General features: G+C 51.1%; 1 long non-coding RNA gene across 2 annotated transcripts; it reads left to right on the plus strand.

Annotated features, from left to right (window-relative positions):
• The first annotated feature begins 19 nt into the window (after nucleotides 1-19).
• Nucleotides 20-8,230, plus strand: LOC117795140. Of its 2 annotated transcripts, none has more exons than XR_004618965.1 (4): nucleotides 20-81; nucleotides 679-772; nucleotides 3,747-3,813; nucleotides 8,086-8,230. It is a non-coding gene; the product is annotated as an uncharacterized LOC117795140 (long non-coding RNA). The 2 variants fall into 2 exon arrangements; XR_004618964.1 differs by lacking the exon at nucleotides 8,086-8,230 and adding an exon at nucleotides 5,623-5,656.
• The last annotated feature ends 4,563 nt before the right edge of the window (nucleotides 8,231-12,793 follow it).

Consider the following 12,793-nt stretch of genomic DNA (forward strand, 5'->3'; position numbering starts at 1 on the left):
GGGTGGGGAGGGATGCGCTGGGCGCGGAAGCCTGTGGCGCGTCCCTCTCCGTCCTCCTGAAGGCCGAGAACCTGGCAGGAGGTGAGCAGGAGTGCCCACCCGGGCCGAGGCCAGTGACATTAGAAAGTCAGGAAATCTGGGTTCTAGTCTCAAATTTATCCTTAGCTCGCCTTGTGACCTTGGACGAGACACTTGTGCTCCCTGGGCCTCAGTTTCCCCATCTAGATGCTATCTAATGAGCTCTCCCGAGATGGGGTCCCATAGTGCAGAACCTCACTCCCGTAGACGGGAGGGAGCTTGCCTCGTGCCGCTTTGGGGGGCCAAGTCCTGAAGCCCAGCCATCGCCCTGCGATGGACCGTGGTATTGGCCAATTCTCCCTGGGGCCCTTGCCCTTTTCCTGATTGCCACGGGTTTTGGTCCACTCTGCCAACCCAGCTTGGGTCCTCTCGGTGTTGACAGGCTTTCCTCTCTACCTGCGAGGCTGGCAGGCCTAGGGGACAAGGAAGCACAGACCGGGTCTCCCCACCCAGGGCCCTGACCTCTGCTTTCTACCTCCTCGGCTATCCAAGAGCTGCTTCTAAGGTGCTCACACCCTCAGGCGGCAGGGAGGAGTGCTTCCTTTCTCGGGGAGTCAAAAGACCGGGGTCTGAATCCTACATCCTTCACTTCTCTGTCAGACTTCAGCAAGCGACCCCACTTCTGTGAACCCAAGCTTCTTCACTCACTACCTGCAGGTGATGAAATGGTTTCAGGTCCGCTTGAGAGGATCAAGTAAGCTGTGCTTAGTGCAGTGAGTGCCTAGCAAAGGGTTTGCCTCTGTGACCCCTCCCTAGTCTGCCCCCTCCCGCCCCCACACAGCCTCAGTTGCCTCCTACCCGGCCAGGCTTTGGCCTCTGGGTGGGGATGTAGGGTGGACGTGAAGCCACAATAAAGCTACCGCCCAGGGAAAGCAGGCCTGCTATCAGCTTATCTGCTTCCCCTGCTCCTGCCGCGGGGGGGGGGGGGGGGGGGGGGGGGGGGNTTCCTGTAACTGCAAGTCTGACTTGTGTGCTGGAAGCCTCAGTGACCTCTGACTGTCCTGCCATGCCTCACAGCCCCTTCCTCATACGATGAAGCTATTTCCACCTTTCTTAGTTTGATAGCCTTCCCCCTCTGCCTGAGCCCCCCTCTGTCCCCCATCCGCCGCATTCTCTATTCCTACCTCCATGGTAGCAGCTGTTGACATGCCCTGGACCATTCTTTCCTCCTACTGTGTGCCAGCCCCTGGGCACTGTTCTGGGGACCCTGAAATGAATCAGACACCATCTTGCCCTCCCAAAGATAAAATACAGGCACCATCATCCAGAACGTAAGACCGAGATAAATGTGCCAAAGAGAGTAAGTACCTGGGAGGTTAAAGGAGGAGAAGTTGCTTTGGGTTATAAGAATCCTAGAAGGCTATGTGGAGGGAGGTGGCATTGAGACAAGTTTGGGTAGTTGATGGGAAGCATGGCTACTGCCAGAGAGGAGGGGAGAGGGAGAATAGGCAGGGAGGACCCGCAGAGAACCACAGTGTGGCCCTGTTTTGCAACTTCAGCCCTACTAGACCGTGAGGTCCTTGGGCACAGGGTCCTAAATCCCCACAAGCCCCCGACCCCCAGCACAACAGCCTACGCACAGGGGCTGTTCGATAAATGTTTGCCGAATGAATGAATGAATGTAAGAAATGCTCTGACAGGCACAGAGCCAGGTGCTGAGGGGGCCCTGGGAAGGAGACACAAGCACAGATCATTCGGGGATCAGGGGGCCCACCTCACTTAACAGCCAAAAGACAGAGCCAGAGAGGGCATGGCCCTAAATGGTTAGTGGTGTCACAGATGTGGAGAGCTTTGCTCAGTGCCTGGCACATGGAATGCCTCCACTTACAGCCTGGAATTCACACTTAGCCCAAGAAACTCATTCCAGGATCCCAAGGGCATCCCACCTCTCACAGCAGGGCCCCTGCCAACTCTACACTCAGGTTTCCAGGGGAGTAGAAAGTAGGATGGGGGCGCCTGGGTGGCACAGCGGTTAAGCGTCTGCCTTCGGCTCAGGGCGTGATCCCAGCATTATGGGATCGAGCCCCACATCAGGCTCTTCTGCTGTGAGCCTGCTTCTTCCTTTCCCACTCCCCCTGCTTGTGTTCCCTCTCTCACTGGCTGTCTCTATCTCTGTCAAATAGATAAATAAAATCTTTAAAAAAAAAAAAAAAAGCAAGTAGGATCATCCCAGACTCTCTGGGCTAGAAGGCAGAGGCAGGCTCCAGCGGGCCTGCTAGAGACGCCTGGAAGGCGTCATGGCCTCCACCATGAAGGTCTGTTGCAGGGTGCAGAGTTGAGGGTCTCGATTCAGCCCTGTTGCTGAGAGGACCCCAACCCCCACCCCTGGGAGGACTTCTTAGCTGTCCCGGAAGTTCTGCCCTCGTTCAAGAATCATCGGCTTCTGGCTTAGGGAAGAAGGCATGGCTGCCTTCCTTGTTGGACACATGGCTGAAACCTTTATATAAGACCCTTCCAGGGGCAAGATATAGGGCCTATTCAAAGGAAAATAGAACAATAGCCCCTTTCCAGCACTTTATATTTTGTAAGGCACTTTCAGATCTAGCTTTTCATTTAAGCCTATGGTGACCCTCCAGTTCAGGTGATTTATTGGGAAACCTAGGGACAGAGGCGGTCCCATAAGAGTACATGCAGATTCAGGACTTACACCCAAGTCTCTGGCTTCTGGGCCAATGCTTCCAGGCACCCATAGGCCACGGTGTGGACTAACATGGGAGTTGCCTACACAGGCTACCCAGGAAAGCACAAGGAAAACATTCGTCCAGCAGGAAATCATCCTCAGCCCCAAACAAACCCCCAGGAATCTGGAGTTACCCACGATAAAGGTCTAAGTGAAGTACCCTTCTTCCAGTCTGCCCTTCCCAGGTCTCGTGGCTGCCTGCTTCTCCTTCTTCCACTGAAACTTACCTATCTCCGGCCCACTATGGAACAGCGAGTTAATCTGATAATATAAATCCTAGAATAATAATCTGGTCAACTCCTCTGAGGTGATTACTAAGAGAGAGCTCATCCTCCACATCCCCACTTTTCCTCTCACCCTCTACCCCAGTCCAGCAAATCTAGCTCCCTGCTAGGTATGTTGTTCTCTTGCTCAAGAATCTTCAGTGGCTCTCTAGTTCCTTCAGGAGTCAGCCCAGTCTCACTGACTTGCATTCAAGGCCAAGGCCTATCTCTTCCCAGCATTCTTGGTGGGTCTCAACTCCCACTCTTCCCTCCACACACTTTGATTTTATTATTTTTTAAAGATTTTATTTATTTGTTTGAGAGAGAGAGAAAGAGCATGAACAGGGGGAGGGGCAGAGAGAGAGGGAGAAGCAGACTCCCTGCTGAGCAGAGAGCCCGGTGCGGGACTCCATCCCAGGACCCTGGGATCAGGACTTGAGCCGAAGGCAAACGCTTAACTGACTGAGCCACCCAGACACCCCAACACATGCTTCCGTTTTAGGCAAAGAAGCTCCATGCTGTCCCTCAGACACACCTCAGCCCTCCAGCCTCTGTCATAGTTGTTTCCCTCTCCTGTTTCCTCCTGCCAGATCCTCCCTGCCCTTCGAAGCCCTGATCAAATGCTGTTTCCAGGAACTTCTCCCCGATCTAACTAATCCAACATGAGCCCTACCAAACAGTAGCCCCTCTCTCCCGACCTTGACACTGACTATTCTGTACCGCAGTGGTGACTATCAGGCAACGGCCTGGTCCAACAGGAAGAGCCCAGTCTCCTCAGTAGACAGGCCAGAGGTAAGATCCAAGCCCTGCCCCTTACCAGCTCTGTAAGGAGCGTGCTATGTTGAGTATACCCTGCCGGGCAAGATAGTGTTAAACAGCTGAAAGAAGGCTGCCAGGCCTAGATCTAGGAGGACCTTGGGGTAACTAATAGTTCTAGTCTTGGCAGTTAGTGCCCTGGGGCTGAGATTCCTCTGGGAGGTAGCTGTGGGCACAGGCAGGAGCACTGGACTGGAAGTCCAGAGCCAGGGCTTTCCACCATGTTCTCGAGTGAATGTGCTACAGTGACTATTCTGTAGTCCCAGCACTGGGGACAGAAGGGGTGCTCCTCAGGGCGATTTGCCTTGGCCTCTGGGCCTTGGATGACCCTTCTCGAAAACAAGGGCACTGACCTCCAGATCAGAGGTCTCCGGGTGCCTTGTCCTGATTCTCTGGTGCCAGCGGGGAAAGGGGTGGTGCTGAGATTAGTATGGTGGTTTGAGAGTCTGAGAAAACAGTCTTTTAAACCCTTCAGCAAATATTTGTGGAACACTCTACTTCCATGGGGCCAGGACGGCAGAACTCTCTGGAAGGCCCTGGTGCTTGCAGGTGACCATGCAGAAGGACCCTGACTCCAGCCTCCTTGCCTCCTCTCTTATCCCAGCCCTGCCATGCGGGGTTTCAGTTGCCTTAAGTTTTTTTCCAACAAAGTGGGGAAGGAATGAAGAAATTCACACTACCTGGGATGACATGGCCCTGACAGCAGAGGTGACAGCAGCAGAATGAGGAAGTGACAGTGATGGACTCACTCCTGTACCTGCCCACACTCTCCTCCAGGTGGTCTAGGCTTCAGCTTCTGAGTGGAGCTGGGAGCCAGAGCACCTTTCATTCCTTGGCTGCATAAGTATTTAGGCAGCAGATACAGTACCAGGCACAGGGACACCTGGGAAAAGGAGGCTGACCAGGCCCTGCCCTCGAGGATTTCCTGGTCCACAGGGAGATGGCTAAGGCAACAGGTCATTCCAGCACCGTGCGGCCAGTGCCGCCATATTGGTGCCTTCAGGAAGCTCCCCACCTGGTCAGGGGGTAGGGGCACCCCAGGTTCCCCGGAGACCTGATGCCTAAGCAGGAGTCGGCCACCTTGGAGGGGGCAGGAGGGCTGAAAACCCTTCACTCCTTCCTTCGTTCCCTCACATATTCCACTGAGCACTGTGGAAAACCTGGAGTAGGAAAACTGCCCTCAGAGAACTCACAGTATTGGGGTTGGGGGCATGCCCAGACTGAGCTTGACCTGTGGATATGTGAGAGGGGAAGTGGGGGTCAAATAAAGAATCAGCACTTAGGGGTACACGCACGTAGGAGAGGCAGGTGTCAGGAAGGACCTTTGAGCTCTGGGGAGGGGGCTAGTCTGAGATGTTTGAGCTGAGGATACTCTTTGCGGATGGCGGGAGTGGGGAGGTCCTTCTCCTTCGGGGGCCTCAGTATCCTTGGTGTGGAACCAGACCGGAGCCTCAGCCAGGGTAAATTCAGACTGTGGGTGGAGAGGGCTTTTGAAGGCTGATGGGCCACAAATGAGTCTCCCTTGGGGAGGGTGGGGTGTGTGTAGGAGGGGGGTGGGATAAGAAGCCCCCTTGTCAGGCCCCTCTGTTCCCAGCCCCAGCCCTGCCCGGCTGCCCAGCATAGAGGATGGCAACCCCTTTATCCTCTTACCCTTTCCCCCCTTCCCCAGCCCCCAGTGAGGAGGGCAGGGGTCTTCAGGGACTTGAGTCTAGGAGGTGGCAGCCAGGGCTCCGAATGACTTCCTCAGTGGCTCCTTGGCCCCTGCTGGGGCCTCTCTCCCAGCAGTAATGCAGAAAGAGCCAAGGAAGCAGCCCCGGACCAGGAGCCAGAGGCCTGGAGCCAAACCCCTGCTCCTCAGGGGGCAAAGTCACCTGCCTTCTCCAGGTGCCTGTTACCTGGGGAGAAAAATAATCCTCTGTCTGGGAGCTGCTGTGAGAATTCCAGGTGAAGTAATGGTTGGAAAAGTGATGGGTGCATAGAGTGGAGGATTATTAGAACTATTATGTGTTCTTTCTGAAGACACAACAGAACAGGAGAAACCGAGCCCGCCCAGCTCCTCCCAAGGAGCCCACTTCCTCCTTACTTCCGCAGTCCACTCTGGCTTTGTGAAGACACAAATCCCCTCCCCGCCCCACTGCCCACACCCAAACCCCCCTAATTAAGTCCCTTACCTTCCCAGCTATCATTGTCTAATCCCTAAGCCCTTTCTCACCAGTCTCCAGTTGTCTCAGGGAGTCAAATCCCTTTAGAATGAGGTGGCCCAGTTAACTGTGAACCCAGAGACTGGGGGCAGGGAGCAGGGACTTCAGGACACCCCGGAGTGGAGGGGAGGGCAGAGGAGGGCAGGAAGGGTGCGGGGGACCCTGCCCTGGCTCTGGACTAGCTGGCACGAGCCTGGAGACGTCCCTTGGGAAGAGCGGGTTTTCATTTCTAACCCCGTACCCTGCATCCAAGATAGAATCCAGATTCTTTTTTTTTTTTTTTAAGATTTTATTTATTCATTAGACAGAGAGCACAAGCAAGGGGAGCTGCAGGCAGAGGGAGAGGGAGAAGCAGGCTCCCCGAGGAGCAGGTAGCCAGATGCTAGGCTCAATCCCAAGACCCTGGGATCATGACCCGAGCTGAGGGCAGATACTTAACTGACGGAGCCCTCCAGGCTCCCCTAGAATCCAGATTCTACCACCTGACTTGTTCTGCGCAGGTCAGTGCCTTTGAGAAACAGAATGACATGGGACGAGACCCCCTGACTCTGGAGTCAGACTACCTGGGTTCAGGTCCTGATTCCATCACCTATCAAGGTTACTTGACCTCCATGCCTCAATTTCCCTTCCTCAGGATGGCAGTGACAATCTTACTACCTCATATGGCTGTGATGAGATTAAACAAGTTTATTCATGCAAAGGGTCTTGAACAGTGCCTGGAACATAGTAAACGTATCAGCTTGTCCTTGTACTTCTTATTCCCCCCCACCGATATTATCATTCTGAACCCTCACACCACCTCTCAGAGAGGCCTTTCCCCCGGTCCTGAAGCTGGAGCAGCCCCCAGCAAACTCCCCCCCCCCATGCTATTTTATCTCCTTCATATGGCACTTACTGTGGTCTGAAATTGCCTTGCTTGTATATATCCTAGCTATTCTAAAGGGCAGGAGCCCTTGCTGGTCATGGTCGATGTTCCATGTCCAGTGCCTAGATGATGCCACACTCATTCTGCCCCCTGAGGGCTGGGCCCAGGGAAGAAGCAGGCCCCTGGCCACCCTTCCACTCAGTAGCCCTTCCTCTCCCCTACACCAGTTATCTGCGGCTACTCTGCACCCCTGCACGGGCCCTGTGTGATCTTTGGCAACTCACCACCCCTCTCTGGGCATCTGGGTGAGGAAAGGGAGGAAGCAATGGAACTAGGCAGCCAAGGGACTGTCTAAGATTTTTCTAAGAAAATTTGTTGTATGTCTTGGGGCTCATGCTTATTAGGTGGAAGGACTTCAAGGATCTCTGGGGTCTGAAAATACAGCCCCCACAGCCTAGCTCTACCATTGCCACTGGTCCTGAAAGCCCCCACGGGGGTAGGGGTGGGGTGCGCTCCCATGAGCTAGGAATTGCCTAGCTGAAGGCCCTTCGTAAAAAGAGCGGAGCCCAACCCTGGGCCCCTGCACGGTCCCATTCCCCGGGGACTAGCTTGCCACCTGGCGGCAGCTTGATTACATTGGCCCCCTTCCATCTGGGTGGGCGCTCTCGGGGGGCAGACACAGATTCTAGATATGGACTTGCCTTCCTTTTTTTTTTTTTTTTTTTTAAGATTTTATTTATTTATTTGACAGAGATAGAGACAGCCAGCGAGAGAGGGAACACAAGCAGGGGCAGTGGGAGAGGAAGAAGCAGGCTCATAGCGGAGGAGCCTGATGTGGGGCTCGATCCCATAACGCCGGGATCACGCCCTGAGCCGAAGGCAGACGCTTAAACCGCTGTGCCACCCAGGCGCCCCTGGACTTGCCTTCCTGCCCTTCATCCTACTTCCAGCATCTCTCATGGAATGTTTTGTCCATTTTTATGCACAGGCTGGCATCACATTGAAGAATTCATTTCATAGCAGAGGAAGAGCAGCCACGGGCACAAGCCCACGGAATTTACTGGCCTTACCACATACTGTATTCCTGGTGTCGATTCTAAAACATTTCACTGCCCCAACCCCATTCCACTTCGGCAGCGCATCCCAGGGCTCACTTTCATTAACAGCTTCATTTCTTCCTAGGTCCTCCTGCAACTTCGGGGAGTGAAGGAGACAGGACACTGGGGTCTCCTCCACACAGTTCACGGCCCAGCCCAGGGCCAGGAAACCTTGTAATCCAAGACACAAGCCACCTGGAATCACAGCATGTCTGATGAAAGGAACCCCTCCCCCCAAACTGTTTGGTCGACTCTCATTTTCCTTTACAGCTGGGGACAGGAGCCAAGAAAAAGGAAGTGGCTTGCTTGGAGGAACATGGTAGAAAGAGTAACAGCCCTGTCCCTGCCAGGTCCCCACTCAGCCCCAGAAGTGAAGCAGGCTGGGATCTGAGGGCTTGGCTCCTCTGGAGGGGCCCACAGGGCTGATCGTCCTGTTTGCCCAGCCCTGAGAGCAGGAGGCCCGAGGTCCAGCACCAGGTCCAGTGGCCTGCCTCTTCTCCCAGCTGGGATTTTGTCTTCCCTGTGGGATTCTCTAGTCTCCTCTTCTTCAGATGCTGTGCTCCCAAGCAAGGCCTCTCTCATTCCCTGCTATCAATCTCCTGGCCTCTCCTGCCCTGTCCCTGGGCTAATACTCCCTCCAATGGCAGCTCTGACCTTCACTGCTCTTCCATCCCCCGACCCCCAGTCTCCCCCAACACAACAGCAGAAGGGCCCTGGCTGGCCTGGGCTGGGCTATCCCCTGCCACATTTAGACTATTTCTCCAAGCACTTGTCTCTTCCAGGATGACTAACAGTTCTCCGGTGGGAGGACAGACCACAGAGTAACTTTGGTAATTCACCAAGTCTACAGGGCGGCTCAGGCTCCCACTGACGGAAAGCTAGGATGTGGATACTCATGGGGAAGCAGAAACTCGTTCCAGGCTGGGGACAGGTACAGGCAAGGGTCTGTGCCTGGTTGGTGTGTGCCTGTGTTAAGCGGACAGTGAGGACCCCTTGCCTAGGTGGGCAGGATGGGGTTAGGGAGCAAGTAGTGGGAATAGGGATAGGCAGACAGTGGAGCCAACGGCCTCACTGATTACAGGGTGTGTCCTTGCAACCCTGTCATTGGGGCTGACAGATGGGCTGGGACATTCAAGGAACTTGCAACTTACGAAGACTGATTTCTTAAGTCTGAAAGAACATCAGTAACCAACACAAAGAATAAAGAATGATATAAGGAACACCCCTGTGACCCAACAATCAGAACACCCCTGAGTGCCCTTCCCCAATTACATCCCACCTGGTGAACTGAAGTTTGCGCTTCTCGGTCCCTTGATTTTCTTTATAGTTTTGTTACAGATGAATTTATCTTTTAAAAATATAGTTAGTCCTCTATGATTTTTTTTCTTTAATTGAGGTAAAATTCACATAACATAAAATTAATCATTTTAAAGTAAAAAAAGTTAGTGGTACTTTGTACATTCACAATGTTATACAGCCAACACCTCTATCTGGTTCCAAGAGATTTTCATCACCCCAAAAGGAAACCTAGTACCCATTAAACAATCATTCATCGGTTCCCCTTCCCTCCAGTCACCAATCTGCTTTCTCTCTCTACTGACTTATCTATTCTGGATTTATCGTTCGATATCTAGGCCTTTTGTGTGTGGGTTATTTCACTTCGCATAATGTTTTCTTTTTTTTAAAGAATGCAGAAAGCACATTCTTTTTTTTTTTTTTAAGATTTTATTTATTTATTTGACAGAGATAGAGACAGCCAGCAAGAGAGGGAACACAAGCAGGGGGAGTGGGAGAGGAAGAAGCAGGCTCACAGCAGAGGAGCCTGACATGGGGCTTGATCCCAGAACGCCGGGATCACGCCCTGAGCCAAAGGCAGATGCTTAACCACTGTGCCACCCAGGTGCCCCCGCATAATGTTTTCAAAGTTCATCCATGTTGTAGCATGGGTCAGTACTTCATTCCTATTTATGACTAAATAATATCCCATCATATGGACATATCACAATTTATCCACTCATCCATCAATGGACATTACAGTTGTTTTCACCTTTCAGTTATCGTGAATAATGCTGCTATGAACGTTGGTGTACAAATACTTGTTTGAGTCCCTGCCTTCATTTATTGTGGATATATACCCAGAAGTGGAATTGCTGGATAATAGAGTAATTTTATGTTTAATTTTTTGAAGAACCACCACACTATTTTTCATAGCTACTGCACCATTTTACATTCCCACTGTTGATCTACTTTGAGTTAATTTTTGTGTATGGTGTGAGGTAGGAGTCCAACTTCATTCTTTTGCATGTAGATATCCAGTTGTCCCAGCAACATTTGTTAAGGAGACTACTCTTTCCCTTATTGAATAGTCTTGATGCCCTTGTTGAAAATCAATCGGCCATAGATGTCTGGGTATATTTCTGGACTATAAATTCTATTCCATTGATTTATAAGTCTCTGTATGCCAGAACCACACTGTTTGGGTTATTGTAGCTTTGCAGTACATTTTAAAATCAGCAAGTGTGATGGGGCGCCTGGGTGGCGCAGTCGTTAAGCGTCTGCCTTTGGCTCAGGGTGTGATCCCGGCGTTCTGGGATCGAGCCCCACATCAGGCTCCTCCCCTGGGAGCCTGCTTCTTCCTCTCCCACTCCCCCTGCTTGTGTTCCCTCTTGCTGGCTGTCTCTCTGTCAAATAAATAAATAAAGTCTTAAAAAAAAATTCGGCAAGTGTGAGTCCTCCAATTTTGTTCTTCTTTTTGTCAGCAGGGGGTATTCAGGGTGCCTTGCAACTCCACGTAGATTTTAGGATGCGTTTTCCATTTCTTCAAAAAAGGTCATTAGAATTTCACTAGGGATTGCATTGAATCTGTACATTGCTTTGGGCAGTATGACCACCTTAACAATATTAAGTCTGCCAATCCATTAACATGGATGTCTTTCCATTTATTTAGGTCTTCTTTCATTTATTTCTGCAATGGTTTGTAGTTTTCAGTGCACAGTTCTTTCAGCTTCTTGCCTAAGCTTATTTCCAGGTGTGTGTTTGTATGTTTGTTTATTTGTGTGTGTGTGGTTTTTTTTTTTATAACTATTGTAAATAGAATTGTTGTCTTAATGTTCTTTTAATATCATTCATTGCTGGCATAGAGATACACAACTGATTTTTGTGTACTGTCCTTATAAGTCCTGATGTTTTTGATCTTAAATCGTATGTATTATTTGGAGACTTGCTTTTTGTGCTAAGCATTCTATTAGAATTATCCACGGTGAGACACACAACTAATCCATTTGTTTTTCTCTATTGCATTGTATTTTACATATAAACATACCACAAATTTATCTCTTCTCCTAGTGATGAGTTGTGATATTAACTTGTATTTCCCTAATTAATGATTAAGTTGAGCATCTTTTCGTATTTATTGGCCATTGTCGTTTCCTCTTGTCAAATGCCTCCTTGCATCTTGGACCCTTATCTATGCATTCTGCATAGGAACAATTTGGTTGCAAATACCTTCTCCCAGTTTGTTGCTTTCCCTACCACTTTATTACAAGGTTTTGATTAACACGAGTTTTTCATTTTATTGTGGATGCATATTTTCAATATTTTCCTTTATAATCTGCTTTTATGTAGCAAGAAATCTCTCCTGACCTTGAAGTAAACAGGATAGTCTTTTTGTTTATTTCTAAAAATGCTTACAGTATTGCTTTTCATATTTAGATCTTTAATTCACATGGAATTGATTTTTCTGGTATGATGTGCAGTAGACGTCCAATTTCATTTCTTTTCCTTATGGTTAACTCATTTTCTTGGCATGATTGCCAAACAGTCCATCATACTGTCCCTCTGACAAAGCCACAGTTTTTCTGTGTGTAGGCCAGTTTCTGGCTTCTCAGTTTGATGCCCCATTTGTCTGTCTTTGAATTTACATCAGACTCTCTTATTCTTTCCATCTTACTCTTCAGAAGCATCCTGGCAATTCAACGTTAGTGGTTATATGGGTGTTCACTATAAAATTCTTTCCGTTTTTCAGTAGGTTTGAAATTCTTCATAAAAAAAAAACAAACCCAGGGGAGTGTTGTGGTTTACCCGGCCTTTGCCCTTTTATCGGGATTCAAGTTTTTAAAAGGCCCAGGTTTCAGAAGAGGCAATTCCCAGCAGCCACAAGCCTTGGAGAAAAAGATGAGTTTTAGGACAGCGTGTGGACTTTTCACGTTCCTGTGGGCATCAGAGATTATTTGTTGGCGATGAGACAGTGCTGCTCTAAATGGGCAGTGCTGCCCATTTCACTACCCAGAAAAATGACCTGCCTCAGGACCTAGCTGTGTCTGGCCTGCTTTGTTTAGGCAAACGTCCCCAGACCCTCTTTCTGCCCTTCCAGGGCCCTTGCCTCAATCTCCCGCATCTGCTTCCCACGCCAGTCTCTGTCTGGTTCTCTTGTCTCCTGGAGTTTGGGAAGGTGAGGGTGTGATTTGACCAAGGCCACACTGAGTGACCGTAAGGTTGGCGCACAGCAAGGGCCGGCCAGCCAGCCTTCAGCCCACCACACGTCCCTTGTTCCTGCCTTTCTGGGGCCCTGATCGTGCCTCCGCCTCCCCGTGTCGCCGACTATCTCCCTCCGTCTCTCCTGCTCTGGTCTCCGCCAGTCTGACGCAAGATGTTGTGACTACCTCCTCCCGGGCTCCGCCCCACTCCAGCCTCCGCGGCCGCCGGTGCTAGAGTTCTCCGCGGCCACCAGGGGGGGCGCGCGGCCCGGCCTGGGCGCCCGAGTCGCCGAGGACCCCCCCCTCCCGGGCGCCCCG

The sequence above is a fragment of the Ailuropoda melanoleuca genome, chromosome 12 (genome assembly GCF_002007445.2).
Source record: "Ailuropoda melanoleuca isolate Jingjing chromosome 12, ASM200744v2, whole genome shotgun sequence".
NCBI classification, from domain to species: domain Eukaryota; kingdom Metazoa; phylum Chordata; class Mammalia; order Carnivora; family Ursidae; genus Ailuropoda; species Ailuropoda melanoleuca.